At 33.3% G+C, this 18,009-nt stretch overlaps 1 pseudogene; it reads right to left on the reverse strand.

Annotated features, from left to right (window-relative positions):
- LOC101693094 overlaps window positions 1-14,827 on the reverse strand; it is a 91,536-nt pseudogene extending 76,709 nt beyond the window's left edge.
- Window positions 14,828-18,009: the final 3,182 nt, after the last annotated feature.

An 18,009-nucleotide genomic window follows, 5' to 3' on the forward strand; every position in this document is an offset into this window, starting at 1 on the left:
TTGCTATATACTTTGTCTCAGGACCACCTTTGCTGTGCCCCATGGATTTTGAACAGCTATGTGTTCATTATCATTTGTTTCCATGAATTTTTAAAATTCTTCTTTGATTTCCTGGTTGACCCATTCATTCTTTAGTAGGATGCTCCTTAGCCTCCATATATTTGAGTTCTTTCCAATTTTCCTCTTGTGGTTGAGTTCTAGTTTCAAAGCATTGTTGTCTGAAAATATGCAGGGAATGATCCCAATATTTTGATACTGGTTGAGACCTGATCTGTGACCCAGGATGTGATCTAATGTGGAGAGTGTTCCATGTGCACTAGAGAAGAATGTGTATTCTGTTGCTTTGGGATGGAATGTTCTAAAAATAGCTGTGATGTCCATCTGGTCTTTCAGGATAATATTTGTTACTATTAGATATCCTCTTCATTACATTTTTTATAATAATCTACACTCATAAATTTATAATAATAATAAATTTTAATAATAATATGACAGAATACATTGAAAGTTAAGGAAAAGGAACTCTAACATCAACCTTACCTGCATTTCTAAAAATATGGTCTTTTTTTTTAAGATTTTATTTATTTATTTATTTATTTATTTATTTTTTAAAGATTTTATTTATTTATTTGACAGAGAGAGACAAGTAGGCAGAGAGGCAGGCAGAGAGAGAGAGGAGGAAGCAGGCTCCCTGCTGAGCAGAGAGCCCGATGCGGGACTCGATCCCAGGACCCTGAGATCATGACCCGAGCCGAAGGCAGCAGCGTAACCCACTGAGCCACCCAGGCGCCCCTTATTTATTTATTTGACAGAGAGAAATCACAAGTAGATGGAGAGGCAGGCAGAGACAGAGAGAGAGGAAAGCAGGCTCCCCGCTGAGCAGAGAGCCCAATGCGGGGCTCGATCCCAGGACCCTGAGATCATGACCCGAGCCTAAGGCAGCGGCTTAACCCACTGAGCCACCCAGGTGCCCCTAAAAATATGGCCTTGTTATTAAATAGAAAGTGATGTTATATAGGTACTAAAAATGTCAGTTCATGAATAAATTCATTTGTTCATGAATAAAAAGAGGTGAGAGAGGGACAAAAGATCACAGTGGTCTAAAATTTAAAACACCTTCTAGAGTCATGCTGTGTACTTCTAAATAAATTCGACATCAGGAGAACTACAGAAGATTCATTCTCTCAAAAAGTTGCTGTTGAGACAGCTAACCATAATGAGGATAGTAATCTTTAGGGATATTAAAGGAAATTACTTATCCAGTTAATCAAATGCACCAACATAAATGAAAGTGGTTTAAAATCTGAATGGTAATTCCACATAAGACCAAAATTAAATTTTATCCAGAAAGATGTCCTTGTCTTTAAAAATATAAAAAACTTTGAGGCAAAACAACATTTCTAAAGCTTTAAATGGAGAAATTTTACAAACAGAAAAATGGCAGATGAATCCAGAATTTCAGAAAGGTTACAATGGAATCTTTCCAGCATCTATATAAAAATTATAGAAAAAAAACAGAAAGAGAGACTATATCCTTGGTATCCATGAAAAGAGAAAATTATGGAAAATGAAATAGTTTCCTATGAGGACTGACGAATGCACAATTTTGAATCCATGCTGTTTCCTAGATATTATAACTAAATATAGTACATCTGCTCTACTGCATCAGAGATAATATATCACAGTGTGAAGTTTCATGATGATTATGTGTATTCAGCTGTTTTTTCTTTTCTGGATATTGCTATTCCTTTGCTTTTTTCATTACCTGCGAGCAGAAAAGGCTGCTTTGAAGGAACTAGTTAAAAAAAAAAAAAAAAAAAGTAAAGCAATCCAGGTGACACAGTAATGAAATGTGCAGGAAAGTAAAAATCCCATATTGGAACATGGGCTGCTTTTCAGACCCAGGACTGATTATGTTGTTGGATGACTAAATACTCCAGGGTAGTTCACTCCCGTGGCTGAGGTGCAGTTCAAATCGCTCATGCACCCGTTCAGCCATATGATATCATTTCTGCTTGATTTAAGAGAAACTACTAACCCAAACCCTTATTCTGAGTTAAAGTAATACAGATACAGCAGACAGAAAGGGAAGCAAGGTATTACAGGTATACACATTTAGGGAAAAATGAATAGCAAAGAATTACTTGGTATTACAAAAATATGTCACTGTATTTGCCATATGGTTTCATCTATCAACTACCGCAAACAGCATTATGAAAACATTTAAAACTAAATGTTTCCTTTGTGACATGTAAAAAGTAAAATAAGAGTTTTGTTTATGCCAACTTAACAAGGGGAGATTCAAAAAATAGTCCAAGTACTTAATCATAACATTACCCATTATTTTTAAGTAAAATGAATGCTTTAGCTACAACCGAGTAATAGAAACATGATACTAATTAACTTTCCAATTACATACAGTAAGCCTAGTTTTCTAACTCCAACACACATATCGAAATCAGGACTTTTAGATTTCTGTGATCATGGACAGAAGCTTATGTTTTTCCTTTCCTCAGTCTCTTCCATGAAATAGAATGCAAAGCTCATGCTGCGACTATGCAATATTGTTCCCTGCAAGAAACGATTTTGTTCTGCCTCAGAGGCAATATGTTTTTATGCTTAATTTTGCCCTGGGTAACCACAATGCTTGTTTATGTCCTTAAAATGCTTTTTAAAGAAATTGATTTCCATGAATCATCAATAAATCCTCCTTTTACAATCTAATTCTCTTGGTTATGAGTGGAAGAAAAAATTTACATTTTCTTGCTCTATCATATGTTTATTAACCATGATTAAGCAGCAGCATTTAATCATGTGCAGAGATATGCAAATATATCTTTTTTCATATTTAAGCATTACTTTAATTATGTGCTTTTATTTAAAGTTTTGTCACTAGCTTCAGATCAGTTTAGCTTTAAGTATAAAGAAATTACATTTACAGCATAAGAGTTATATAACTGAATTTTTTCTTTTGAACAAATACAGAATAAAACAAAGCTGTGTTCAAAAGAGTGGGAGAAAGGTTCAGCTCCAGTGGCTGTGGAGAGAAAGAAAAATGAAGTCCACTGTCCATCATTAATGGTTGACAACACTGTTATATTAATTTTTGTAGTGCACAAAATAGTGGGGCAATAGGAAATCTGTATCTCAGAGTAAATAATACAATAAAATAATCAAAATTTGCATTTTGAAGATAAATTAGAGAGGTACCTTGAAGTAGTGTTGCCCATGTCCAAGTAGAAACAATCACTGGATATTTAGAAATATTAGAAAATGTTGAGTGATGAGGAAGCTTTACCTAAAAAAATTCCTTCTACTTGAAAGAAAGAAGAGAATCTGAACTAATTAAAAAATTGCGATTTTTAAATTTTTAAAATGTGTTCAATATTCATCTGAATATTAAATGTTTGCAAAGATATTTTGCTGTTTTATCAAAAATGTATATGTTCATTAAAAATTAAAGATATAATGACTGATGACTCACTTTTGATCATCCTACCAAGCATTATTATTCTTTATATTTTTACAAAGATCAGCAAACATATACACATTTATGTACTTAATCTTCCAAAAAATGATATACATGCTGTTTTGTAAACTGTCTTTACTATTTATCAAATTTTCCATGGTCATGGCAATGGCATTATTTTGTATTTTGTATTTTATACAAAATAATGTTTTTTTTTTTTTCTTAGCAATCTACTGATAAGCAATGAGTTTTCCCAGTTTTGCTATTAAAAGTACCTTAAAAAACCCAGGTATTTAATACTTACTAAAGACCTGACTTTGTCCTATCTAATGACTTCTATGGGCATACCTTTAGCATTGTCATAATAAATTGTCATCTAGCTCTCCAAAATTTTAATTTAAAACATCATACTCACTGACCACCATATTGTATGTTTTTAGCAACAATATTCTCCAGTATTTTGGCTGCAATATTTTAACCCCACCAAGATTTGAAACCCATTGATCTCCTAACTTTTCATGGGATTCCACTCAGGTATTCCCTCTTTCCTGTGTCTTTTAAAGGAAAAGTTTAAGTGAAAATTTTTTATATATTTCTGTTTTCTAGTGAATAGAGAATAATACCTAGAGTTGATTGTTTCCTTTCATATAAAAGATGCCCTTTTCTCAGATATAAACTTCCTTCTCAATTAGTGTTGACTAAAAAATATCCTAGGGAGCAGCCATCATTGTCTGTATAAATTTATTAGCATATAGCTATCTATCATTTTGTAAACATTTGTTTTCTAATAAGTAAATTACAGACTGATAAATTAAAGATGTCACAATTTTTCAGTTCATGTGTGTCTTATTTGGTGAATGTAAAACCAGCCAATACAAACAATTCCCAGTCAGTATCTAAATTGACCAGAATGGATTTCCTATAGGTGTTAATGGCTTTATAAACATCCTGGCAGTCCGATAGTTTTTGAGAACATATCTTCAGTAAAAATATGTCACTTTTGAGATAAGGATGTTTAGATAATGTACAAATACGTAAAATGTGTTGTCTCACTAGTGTTCACTCAACTATTATTTAATTTCCCTTCCATCCGGACACAGATTAAGTTTTTTCCTGTAGAAGACCTTTAGTGCTTCATGGTGCCTCAAACTTACAACTTTCTTCTCTAGGAACTCTGAATGACCAGTTCTTTTCAGTGTTTTAGGTTTCAGATTAAACGTCACATCCTTAGAGAACTCGCAATCATTTGCACTACTTAAACTCCTCAAATTCACATCTGTTTTCAAGTCACACCTTCAATTACTTTATAAAATGAATTACAATGCCCATTTATACGTTTCTATTTCCACTTTTACTGTTTCTCTTCTTTAGTAAAACATTTGCCCCCTTGAAGGCATACACACACAAATGCTCCACCCATTAACCCATTATTTGAGACTATACTGCCAAGAGTATATACAAATATTGTTAGTGAAAGACAGAAATGTGAGTAATACTGAAATTCACAGCAATTTAGTATTTCTACTTTAATCATATTTAAATGAAATATCCCTTTTATTTACACTGGCTAGTATTCTTTATATCACATTTTTATCCATTTATCTATCAATGGACATTTAGTTTGTTTTCATATATTTCATATATTTCATATATTATAATGAATAATTCTGTAATAAACATCAGAGTATAGATATTGCTTTAAGATCTTGATTTCACTCTTTTGGATATATGCCCAGAAGTGGGATTGCTAGATGTTATGGTAGTTGTATCTTTAATTTTTTGAGGAACTTCCAAACTGGTTTACATAGAAGTTGCACCATTTTAGATTCCTAACAACAGTATGCAGTGTTTCCAATTTCTCCACATCCTTGCCAACACATGTTATATGGTGGTGGTGTTGTCTGATGATTGCCATTAAAACAAATGTGAAATAATATCTCATTGTGCTTTTGATTTGAATTTCCCTGATGATTAATGATATTGGACATCTTTTCATATACCTGTTGGTTATTTTCCTGTCTTTGCTTGGAGAAATGTTTATTCAAGTCATTTGTACATTTCTAAGCAATCATGAGAATGAACAAAGCTAGAAGTATCACATTCCTGATTGCATAATTCAAACTATATTGCAATGCTACAATAACCAAAATGGCAAGATTCTGGCAAAAAAAAACAGATATACAGATAGACATAATACAGATATACATAAAACCAGATATACAGGCCAATGGAACAGAACAGAAAGCTCAAGAAATACACCCACTCCTACACAGTCAACTGATAGTCAACAAACATTTCAAGAACACACAAAGGCCAAAGGATGTTCTCTTCAACAAATGATTTTAGGAAAACTAGATTATCTACATGTGAAAGAATTAAAGTGAACCCTTATCTTACACCATGCACAAAAATAACCCACAAATGATTTAAAGATTTAAACATAAGACCTGAGGGGAATTTAGGTGGCCCAGTCCATTAAATGGCGGACTCATGGTTTAGGCTCAGGTCATGATCTCAGCATTGTGAGATGGAGCCCTGCCTCGACCCTACACTCTGCACTCAGGGTGGAGTCTGTTTAAGTTTCTCACTTTCTCCCTTTACCCCCTCTCCTCACTACCACCTGCTCCATACTCTCTCAATCTTTAAAAAAAATGGAAAAAAAAATAAACACAAGACCTGAAACTATAAAATTTCTGGAAGAAAACAGAGGAAAACCTTCATGACCATTATCTCGATGATCGTATCCTGGATACAACACCAAAAGACAAGCAACAAAAGCAAAAGCAAACAAGTAGAGCTACATCATACTAAAAGTTTCTGCACAGCCAAGGAAATGATCAACAGAGTGAAAAAGCAACTTATAAAATCAGAGAATATATCTGCAAACCATATATCTGATAAAAAGTTAATATTCAAAATATATAAGGAACTCTTATAGTTTCAGAGCAAAAACCAAAAAAATAACTCCACCCCTTGATGACAGGAATTTCAAAATATCCCTGGCTATTTCAAAACCATCATACATATACATATATTTTCATATATATTCAGATACATATTTGTATGTTGTGCAATTTAGACTAGATTTTCTTAGATTATCTTATTTCTTCTGATAGTTTCTGGCAAAAGTAGTATTGATTTCTTAATTCTCTGACAAGAGAAAGGTGGATATAATGTAGACTGTCCATTTTATGAGTCTATTACATAAATATTCATTCTAACATACAACTTAATCTTGAATTAAGTATGTACTGATAAGAAAGTAAGGAATGAAAAATTTTCTATGAAAATGATAGAGAAGAATACATTTGGTGACACAAAAAGTTATTTAACATTTTATGATATTCTCCATCACATTATAGGCTTATTTTTTACGTAGAGAATAAACTTACATATGTCTTTTATGGACGGCCTAGGATTTTATTGGAATTACACATTCTGTCACCTTTTTAAAAGTAACCTTAAACAGTAGAAAAATAACAGACTTTAGCATTTTTTTAAATTTCTGTTTTTAAATAGAAAACAAGCACAAAACAGACCTAATAAAACTTCACAGAAACTTCAGATACATTTAATATTTTTCCCTCAAAATTGAGACAACACTATGTCTAAGAAATATATTTCTAGATATAACAAAGACTTTGACTCTCCAAATTGACTATATAAACGGATTAAGGTCTGAATCACCCTAGTGTCAACTCTGCTGGAATTAGCTCTGCTGACATTAAGTGAATTTGCACTACCAGGTCTTGAGCAAGGAAATCTGCCCTGTTTGGTTTATAGCAAGTTTTTCATGTCTGCTGTCACATTAAGTAGTTCTTCAGTTTTTAAGCTTAACCATTTGCATTTACCTTGGAAATGGGATTATTTACTAAAAGTGAGAAAATAATTATATGCATTTGGTTCTTTTGCATTTTTTTCTTTCTTCCAGAAAGGTACCATATATGAGGAAATACTCTAAAGATATTGTTCATAAAACCTAACTACTGGAAAAGTGATGTCTTTGATAAATGGTATAGCTGAATGTTCTTCGTCATTTACTTTCATCTCTAGTTTTTCTAATTTTAAGTAGCTTCAATATTTTGTAATGTTAGTTCTCTGGACCTAACATTCTTAACTGAATTTCATTGTCTTTATTTTCTTCTTGTACCTAATTTTAAAATACTATAATACTATACTACAGTTACTATGCTGTTAAAATAATGTACAAAAATATGCCTGATTTTATATCTGAAAATTACATCTATTTATTTTTAATAACATACTAAATTTTAATTTCCAATAATTTTTAATGCTGCTAAGTCAACACTGAGTCTTCCTCTTCACTTTATCCTCCATGTAAGAAAATATTACTTAATTTAATAATAAATCCAACTTGAGTACTTCAGTTGATTTAGATGTTTTCAATTTGTTCTTTCTGGAGTCCATTGTCTCCTCTCTGCTGAGAATCATTCAAGGAAGGAGGGAAGGAAGGAGGGAAGGAAAGAAAGATTGATTTGCAACATCAAAGTGGATTTTTTCAAGGTCAAAAGTGCAAAATACTTAGCAGCCTTGGTGCATGGTGCCCCTAACAGCAATTGTCTACTTCTGCATTAAATGTAACTTCTACTTCCTGGCTTCTGAATTAAATAATACATTTAATTTTTTTTCAATTTTTTTTAACATATTTTCCCTCCTCCAAATTAACAATGACTGAAATGGAAGTTAGCAATATCATTACCACATCTTATAAGCTATATCACTTATAGGGTTTTGGGTTTGTTGTTGTTGTTGTTGTTTTTCTATTTAGAAACTTGAATATGAGTTGCACACTGATAGCCAAATAAAATAATTAACTGAACTCTTCAGCTTAGGGTGATATTCAAGTAAGTATCAGCATCTTGAACTATAATGGTAGGTAGGTGACATGATGAAATATTTTAAGTGAAAACAGAAAGTTGTTTCTGACTTATTTGAATACATAAATTGCTTTGAGTGGTGAGCAGTAAAGAAATTGCAGTTTGTCATGTTACTTTCCCAACATTTTAAATATTAACTGGTCTCATAAACTTTGTGAAGGAAATAATATATATTCCTACTCTAATAAAACAAATTTGCAAGTCAATATAATTCCTACATTTTCAGAAGTTGAAGATTTATCTTAGTAGAGAATCAATTTTGGAAAAAAATTACAAGATTTTTTTCTCATTAACTGCACGACTCATTAATAAAGCAACATGAATTTAGGAACATTTCTTTCCCTAGAAATAATATGTACCACTTATTTTGGGGATGCTGCACATACTTGTAGAAATTTTACTATGCATAATTACACTGGGCATGCATGTGAGTTTTATAAATTAATTTTAATTATCCTGTCAGCACTGTAAATTAATCATTGCTACCTAAAGTTTTTTAGCTGGTGAAATTCACGTCTAGAGTAAAAACATAACACCATCCTCTGAACCACCTTTAAGCTGAGGCAAGTCTGTAGAGAAGGGCAAAGTTGTAAACCAATAGTCCACAGGCACTGCAGCTGGAGGATAGGGACAATGGCCGACTGCTAATGGCATTATCTGGGAGGGAAACCAAAACCCTTTACTACCAGAGGAAAGAAAGCACACATTCAGTCTGTCATCCCTTCTGTAATCAGGCAATATATCCACTCAACCAAGATTTATTGAGAACCAACTATGGGTCAGCTACTACACTAAAAACCGTGGATATAAGAACTAAGAAATATGGTTTCTGCCCTGGAGGATTCTTCAGTGCAGTTGAGAAGACTAGAGTACATAGATAATTACAACAGTGAACTGAAATACTGAAGTAGAGGAATCTGCAGATTTCTCTGGGGGCACAGAGAATATAGAAAACTTCATCTTCCTGTAGGTACATTTTCTCAGATCCTAATCCTTTAGTTTTCTGTTTTCCTCCATTAACCTTTAACTTGTTTTTTCTTTATATATTTTAGCTGTCTAAAATAAAGAGCCATCTCCTCTTTGCACAATGAATTAACAATTCTTTTAATTACAGTAGAGCAGAGTAACACAAAGCTTATCTCTTAAAGACAATGCATGCATAGCTTAAAGACAGTTCATTTTTTCCTTAACTACTAGAAACTTTTATGTCTTTCCTAAAATATATTCCAATATTCTTCTTCTGAACACTTTTTACAATATTTTAAGGTAACTATCCATGTTGTAAAGAATCATAGAGATTTTTTCTTTTTTTATTATGTTAGTCACCATTAAGAATTTGTACATTTTATTTTCTAATAAAAAATGGCATAATACTCCACTGTCCAAAGCCAAATGCCAGTTAAAATATCTTCATTGTTTATCTTCAATGTTGACATAAGAAGTGATATAATGAGTATTTTATTTCTTGATCAAATCAGTTGGTGTGTGTGCATATAACTTTATAAATAACCATGTTTTTGTAGCCAACTGACTATGCTTCTTTGCCATATTTCAAGTGATTATTTATGACTGTACATAAATGAATCAAAGAATTTTATAAACTAAGTGACATAAGCCAGCCCCAAACTATTCATACATATCATATCTACCTGATGTGTTTTTTTCTATACAGATGTTAGAAGTTAGAAGTTAGTAGTAAAATAAATATGAGGAATCATTTAAAGTAGTCAATTCCTCTTTTAGATGTCACAGTACACAATTTCTTCAATATCACCATGCATATTTTGACAAAGGTCTAACATTTAACCTCAACCTTTGTTTAAGAGATATTCATTAAACTGAATTTAACATGGAACACTTCTGACATAACATTTAAACATTCTGCTTATGGTATTGCATATTGGGGGAAATCATAAGACAGTTTTTAGGATAAGCTATTCTAAAAGAATTTTACTTTGTTTATTGTTTTTTTATTCTCACTACTAACTTCTATTAAATTAAAAAATTTTTAAAAAACATGATTAGTACCAGAAAATGCAACCAGGAAGCAAATCCAATGATTTATATAGTGTCTATGTTCTTTAAGTGAAGACATAGTTTTCATGTTAGTTGAGATACTAAACAACACCTCTACAGTGCTAGCTGTGGGAATACACATATAGAAATGGAATAGCTACAATCAGTGGACCAAATCCGGCTTGCCACTGGGCCAAAAAGTGTCATACCAATTTGTTCATTTTTTACGATTGCTTTTGCTCAGTGGTAGGAGTGAGTCATTGCAATAGACACCATATGGCCCACAAAGTCAAAAATATTTACTACCAAGCCCTTTAGAAAAAAGTTTATTGATACCTGATAGAGAATATTTAGGTATGACTTTTACCTACAGGATGGTTAACATCTATGAGTTTTCACTAATAAACCCTAACCAAGAAGTGTCCTGCTTTTCATAATTTTGAGATTTGGGGGAAAAAAAAAGATTTTTTGTTAGAAATTGCATCATAGATAGTTGAATGTATTATTTTTATTTATGATTCATGTTGATTACACTCAGGCTGGTGTATACCTGGAGATGTACATTATAATTTATGTATCAACAGACATTTCTAAACTCTCTTAACAGCTCCAAATTAAAATACTAATACCATCTCTGTATCTCTCAACCATTCTCAGATAACAAACTGTGTAACACTGATGATTATAAATATAGGAACTTAGGAAACTGTACCTATTTTAGGCCAACATCACCCAATCCTACTGATGCAGTTATCATATTTTATTATTTTTTTTCTTTAGAAGAATATTCCCCAGACTAAATGGTGAAAATATTCATAACAAGGATTGTGTTTTATTTTATTTTTGAATTTTTGTTATCTAGTATAATCATAAAGACTCCATGAATACTTTTAGATAAATTAATGGATATGTGATAGAGTCTTTGTCTATGGATTAGTAACTAAAACAACTAGCTTGATTGGTAGAAATTCAAGTAATCTAGGTGTGAAAGATTTAGTATTAATACTAATGCCCTCAGCCATTCATTTCCTATTTAGTCAAATGTATGGCAATCGCTTTTGTATTATGGACCTAAAAACTATATGTAATTGCTAAGATTTGAAAAGAGGAAAGAATTTTGCTGAAATGTAAACATTTTCCTTTGCCATATGTTTGCTAGCTGTGTTAATAGATTCAATTTAAACATTAAAAATAATCTGAACAAATTCCTTTCCTTTCTTTCCATTAACAGTTCCAAAAAAAAATTTAACTATGTTAACACAATAAAATAAATATGTGTTAAAATGAATTATTTGAATCAGAAAAATTTTCTGGCATCATTGTATACTTTGGAAATAGCCAATCATCGGAAAAAGAAAACTTTGAGATGAAAATTGAATTTTTCTTTCAAACATCTAAATAGTTTCAAATGACCAAAGGTGAAAAAGAATCTTATAAGACAATGGCAATTTAAGGAATGTATAATTAAAATTAGTATGGTAATACATACTTTATGTTATTTTCTATATTATGCTACAAAATAAAATAGAATATAGTTAAATAAAAAATTAGACTTTTAGATTTTAGGTATCATAAAATAAAATAATCAGGTATCTAGTTTTCATTTTTGAAAAATTTAATATTTCTCACTGTTACTTAATAATTAAAATTGAGCTAAATAAGAAAAACAGAGAACACTGAGTCCCCAAGTCAAGAAAGTATTCACAAAAGAAACACCAGAAAGTTTCCTGAATGCCAGGAGAACAAATTTCTCCTAATATTTAAATTTATTAACATAAAAGGACATTTAAGAAAAGGACTATAGAAAGTGTGCTCTTTCTAAATATATGACCTCAAAATTGGGCATCTTGAAAATATGCCTGGGTGTTATTCTCCACCCAGAAAATGTTAACTTAGTTATCATTTTTTTTAAAGACCTGACATATAATCTGACAGTAATCTATCTAGGATTTACTGTATTATGGAATTTGCTTCTCTTGTTGAAAACACCATGATCTTTGAAGGTGTATTTTGTGCTGTGTCAGATACAGGGCTAGGTATAGCAAACAGATCCAAATGTGAACAAGATTGCTATTGCCTTAAAATAGGTCCCCATAAATTGGGGATAAAACAAAACAGAAACATCATTATGGAAATATTTGCTAAATTTTACATAACATCTTCTTGCTTTATATCACTATCAAAATAACTCTCCACATAATCCTTATCAAATTTTACACTTTAATATTCCTTATTACTTATTTCAACTCTAATTAAATAAACATCAGTATAATTATCTTCCTTACAAGACTCTTCACAATTGCCTTCTGCTTTTGTCCTTACTTCAAACAGGGACAAAGCCTATTTGTTCAGTGATGTAGTCTGTACTTACTGTACAATGTCTAGAATAATACTAAGAACTCTGTCCAAGAATTAAATCTCTGAGACACTTAATCATCTTCACACAAATAATTTATAGCTCCTTTCTCACTTAAGAGCCTCATGTCCAAATTCCCACTTTCATCTTTGTAAATATAATTAAACGGTACAACTCTATTTAATATCTCGTCTTCTTTTATGATATCTTTTACCTCAACATATTATAAATTCATCAGTATGTTAAGCATATCACTGATTATTTCTGGCTTTACTATTATTGATAAAAAGTCAGCAATAACTCTTAACCATTGTTTACCCGCACGAAACTTTTGTTTTTGTTTTTGTTTTTTTCCTTCTGGTTGCTTTTAAGGTTTCAGTTGATTTTCTTACTAATTTCCCTTAATGTACCTGGTGATTATATTTATGCCATTGGTGTTTTGCTCAGCTACTGTAACCTAAATGTAATTTTCATAGAATTTTAAAGGCTTTAGCTGATTATTTTCCAGAATGTTTTCTCTGTCCCAATGTGTTATTTGGTATTGTCCCACTCAGTTCCTGACTCTGTTCATTTTTCTTCAATCATTATCCCTAGGTTTTTCAAATTGATAATTGAGATTTGTCCTCAATCTACTGGCTCTCTTTTTATCTATAGTTTTAGTTAATTCTAGATTTATTTTCTATTTATCATCACCTCCATTTATCTGGTAAGATTAACATTTATAATTAATTCAGATATTTTTCCTTTAATTAAGTTATTTGTAATGGATGCCTTAAATGTGTATTTGCTCAGTCTAACCCCTGTTAGACTGTACCATTCAGGTTTGATTTTTAGTGACTGCTTTTCCATAGTCTACGGATTACATATACACTTTTGTTTCTTTGTATGATCATTGATGGGGAGGTATAAGCTTTATTGAATTAAATTTAACATACTATATAATTAAACCATTTATTTAAAATGAACAAGGCAGTTGCTTTTAGTATATTCACGTTAGGCCATCACCATAATCAATTTAAGAATATTCTGATCACCCCTAAAAGAAACCATGCACCCTTTAGCAGTCATTCTGTCTTCCTCCACTGATCTACTTTTAATCTCTGCAGCTTTTCTTATTCCACACATTTAATAAAAATAATACACATAATGTCTCTTATGCCTGGCTTTTTTTCCATCGTGTTGTACTATGTAACAAAACTTCAATTTGGGGTGGTGGTGTGTAAAAAAGGAGATATCATTTATTTTGCCAAATGGATTATCAAATTTACCCCAAACCCCTATTATACACATCTTAATTTTATAAAGACATTTTAACATAAGCACAAAGTTAGAATATAATGCATAATAAAGGGTTCCTAATATTTTCGTGAATTCAGCTCCATGAGAAGCAGTATTCCTTACTGGGGGCCATTAAAAAATTCTGGCAACACTGGGGAAACTCGTGGCCATAGGTGACTCATTTTATATATATACATACACACACACACACACACACACACACACACCCATTCCGTGTCTGGCACTACACACAGCATTATGGCTCTTAACAAACCTATAATTTCATAGCCCTATGCTAGTAAATTCATATTTCCTAGTTGTGTTCCATTCCAGGCAGTGGACCAGGCTGGGACTGCACAAGAAAGGTCAGGAGGAAGCGCTGTCGAGAGGCGGAGGCTCACGTCGGTGGGAGAGGGCTCAGTCTCGTGTTTTGGGGTCGGGCTTCCCAAAAGAGGTGCCCTTTCAAGGGTCTGCCCGCCAGGGTAAGCGGTAGCCAAGGCTAAACCGGCAACCCAAGGCTAAACCGCGAGGTGGTCGCACGCTCAGGGCAGGGGATTTTACCTTTGCGATGAGTTTGCTGCCTGGGCTTTCCCGCAGACCACCGAAGCGAGCACGGAGGACCAGCAGCGAGGCTACCCGAAAGGAAAGGTTTCAGCGACAGTCTAAGCGGAAGTATTCATGAAAGGCACCCGTAAGGCCGCCACAAACTCCGTGAAAGATCTGACGTCTTTTCCTTGGGGTTCTGACACCTGTCTGCACAGCGTCCTGACCATCACACCTCCCTCGTCTTACCCAGTCAGGGCAGGGCATCTCACGGAGGCTCAAAACGAGCTCCGCCCCCTGGGAGCTTTCCCGCCACCGCCACCAGCGTAACTGCGCAGGCGCCTGAGATCCTGCGCGGGCTCAGCCTGCTCCAGCAGCAGGGAGTGCGCACGCGCCAAGGCCGACCATCCTTCTTTTTTGTGAACAAGTACGCTTTTTCACAGGTACTCGGTATTTTCTTTGTTCATCTGTTTATGGGCATTTGGGTTGTTTCCACCTTGGGAAGGTTATTTGCGGTTAATACATTTATGAGCCTTTTTGTGTGAAGCTTCTGGGAACTTCACGTTTTATTTCTCTTCGGTAGATTCCTAGGAACGGTATTGCTAGGTTATGGTAACTACGTGTTGAATTTTTGAGAAACTGCCAAACCCTTTGTCAAAGGGATAGCATTATTTTACATTCCTACCAGCAACGTATGAGGGTTTCAGTTTCTCCATAAATTGACTTATCTGTCTTTTTTATATAATAGCCGCCCTTGTGGGTGTGAAGTTGTATCTCATTGCAGCTTGGGTTTTGTTTGCTGGCTAATGGTGTTGAGCATTTGTTTTTAAATTTTATTCTTATTGGCCTTTTGTTGATCTCTTTTTAAGAAATATCTATTTAGAGCCTTTGTTCATTTTTAAAAGAGTACTTTGTCTTTTAATTAAGTTGTAAGAGTTCTTGATATATTCTGGATACAAGTTTCTTATCAGAAATATGATTTATAGAGACGTGTAGGTGGCTCAGTATGTTAAGCACCTGCCTTGGGCTCAGGCCATGATCGCAGGATCCTGGGATAGAACCCCATATAGTACTCCCTCTTTAGTGGGAAGTCCCTTTCCCTCACCCTCTGCCCCTCCCCACTATGCTTCTCACTTGCTCTCTCTCAAAAATAAATAAATAAATAAAATGTTTTTTGCAAAGGAAATATGATTTATAAACATGTTCTTCCATTCAGTGGATCGTCTTCTCACTTTCTTGATGGTTTTTTTTTTTTTTTTTTAAAGCACAGAAGTGTTTGATTTTAATGAAGTACAACGTATCTTTTTGTGTGTGTTTGCACGCACGCGCGCTTTGGTGTCATATCTAAGAAACCATTGCCTACTCCAAAGTCATGAATATGTACACTTATGTTTTTTCTTAAGTGTTATGTGACTTTAGTTAATATTAAGTCTTTGATCCATTCTTAGCTAATTTTTGTGTTTGATGTGAGGGTAGGAGTCCAACTTCAGTGTTTTCCATGTAGCTACCTATCCAGTTGTCCCAGCATTATTTGTTCAAAAGACTGTTCTTTCCCCACTGAGTCAATCCTCTTAGCTGCTTTGTTGATGACAGCTGTTTTTGGTGTTGCTCTTGTTGTTTTTAATTAAGTACTGGATATTGTGGATACTATCTTACAGAAATGTAGAATTCTGTTACATTTTTCTATTTTTTTCTTAAACTGGCAGTTTAGTCATTGATGGATCTTTTGAATTTATTTAGACTTGTTTTCATACTTTCTTGATGGAGACCCAAGGGAAGCCGAAGGTGTTTCCTAGTCTCACTCAGTTAGCAATGCTCAAATTTTATAACATTTTTGAAGGATATTCTTCAGGATTTGGGTTTCACCTTTGTTAGGATGTGATTCTTATTCTGAGGTCTTTCTGGTATCTCAGCTACTTGTTAAGGCAAACTCTCTAATTGGATGGATGTCCCCAGATGCTGCTTTTTTGCAATTCCCCATGACCAGCACTGTTCTGTTGTTGGTCAACCTTGCAGAAGTTGATTATCTGTTTAGATTTGAGGGCCTCATTTTGTGTCTGTAATTTTCTGGCCCTTGTACATAAGACAGTTTAACCCTGACCTATAGAGCTCCCATTCTGCAAAGTGTTGCTCTCTATCATGCTTAACCCCACAGATTCCAGCCAGTTCACCTGCCTCAGTCTCTACTCTCTCAGTTTTGTGGGATTTCATTCTCTCTTAGATTCGCAGCTCTGGGCTGTGGTTAATTGGGATATTATCCATAGATCAGTAGCTGGGAATTTGTGTGAAATTCAGACTCTTGAGTTTCCCTTTATAGAAGTATCAGGGCCTTGTGCTGCCTGATCCCATTGCCTGAAAACAGTTCTCTTAATCTTGATAGTAGGACAGCTAGTCTGGACACCAATATGACTGATTTAAACTTAAAAAAACAAACAAACAAAAAAAAAAAAAACAAACTTCTTTTCAATGGGAATATATTTGTTTCCTTTCCCTAATTACTCAGAATCACAAAATGATATTACTTATCCAGAATATTCATTCCATGAATCATTTTGGTAAATGTTGAATTCCTCTACCATATGTTTAGTATCCTGGAACTTTTTATAATTCTGCATTGAAAAGAGATGTTAGTACATTTTGTAAAATTCTAAGAGAGATTGATAATTCTGAAATGGACTTAAAAATTAGAGGATACCTATTTCAATAACAAAAATCCAAGAAAAGTTGAAAAAATGTCTGCCGTAAATTAGCTGAATTATTTGAATGCAATTCAAATTACTGGAAATCACTTAGTAAAGAGTACAAATAATACTGTTACAAGAATGATAACAAGGGGGAAATTATTCTAAAGAAGTGGAATTCTCAGCTGGAGGAGATAATTATGTAATGAATGGTTAATTGGTAGAGTAGCGAGTTGGTGTATAGGTATATTAAAGTAGATTAAAAATTCTCAAGAGAGACAAAGCAAGGGAGAAAGCAATTTAGCATATTAACTGGTATTCTTCCTCCACAATTCCTAGACATATGTAATAGCCTAAGATATAGAGAGAAAACTGATATCTCTCATTTATTCACTGAATGGTGAAAATATGGCATTGAGAAATTAATTAAATAGCTGTTTAATTTAACCTGACCCTCAACTCATTAATGCATAACATTACAGCTTTTAAAGTAAAGGACCAACACACTGAAGTAAAAACAACTTAGCACTAAACAGAATAAAATTACTCAAGACAGGCAACCAGAAGATTCCTAAGACTAAACACATATAAACATTATAGGGTCACTACTGCTCTCACCATGCAGTGTACTACAGGACATTGTCTAGAAGAATATAAAACATGCCCCTTTCCAATAACTCTTTTAGATAGTATTTTCTTATTTATGAGTCACAATAAATGGCCAAGTCATTTGCAACTCTGCTTGCTGAGAAATGATCTGTAATCTCC

The sequence above is a fragment of the Mustela putorius genome, unplaced genomic scaffold (assembly GCF_011764305.1).
Source record: "Mustela putorius furo isolate JIRA1106 unplaced genomic scaffold, ASM1176430v1.1 tig00000508_pilon_pilon_pilon, whole genome shotgun sequence".
NCBI classification, from domain to species: domain Eukaryota; kingdom Metazoa; phylum Chordata; class Mammalia; order Carnivora; family Mustelidae; genus Mustela; species Mustela putorius.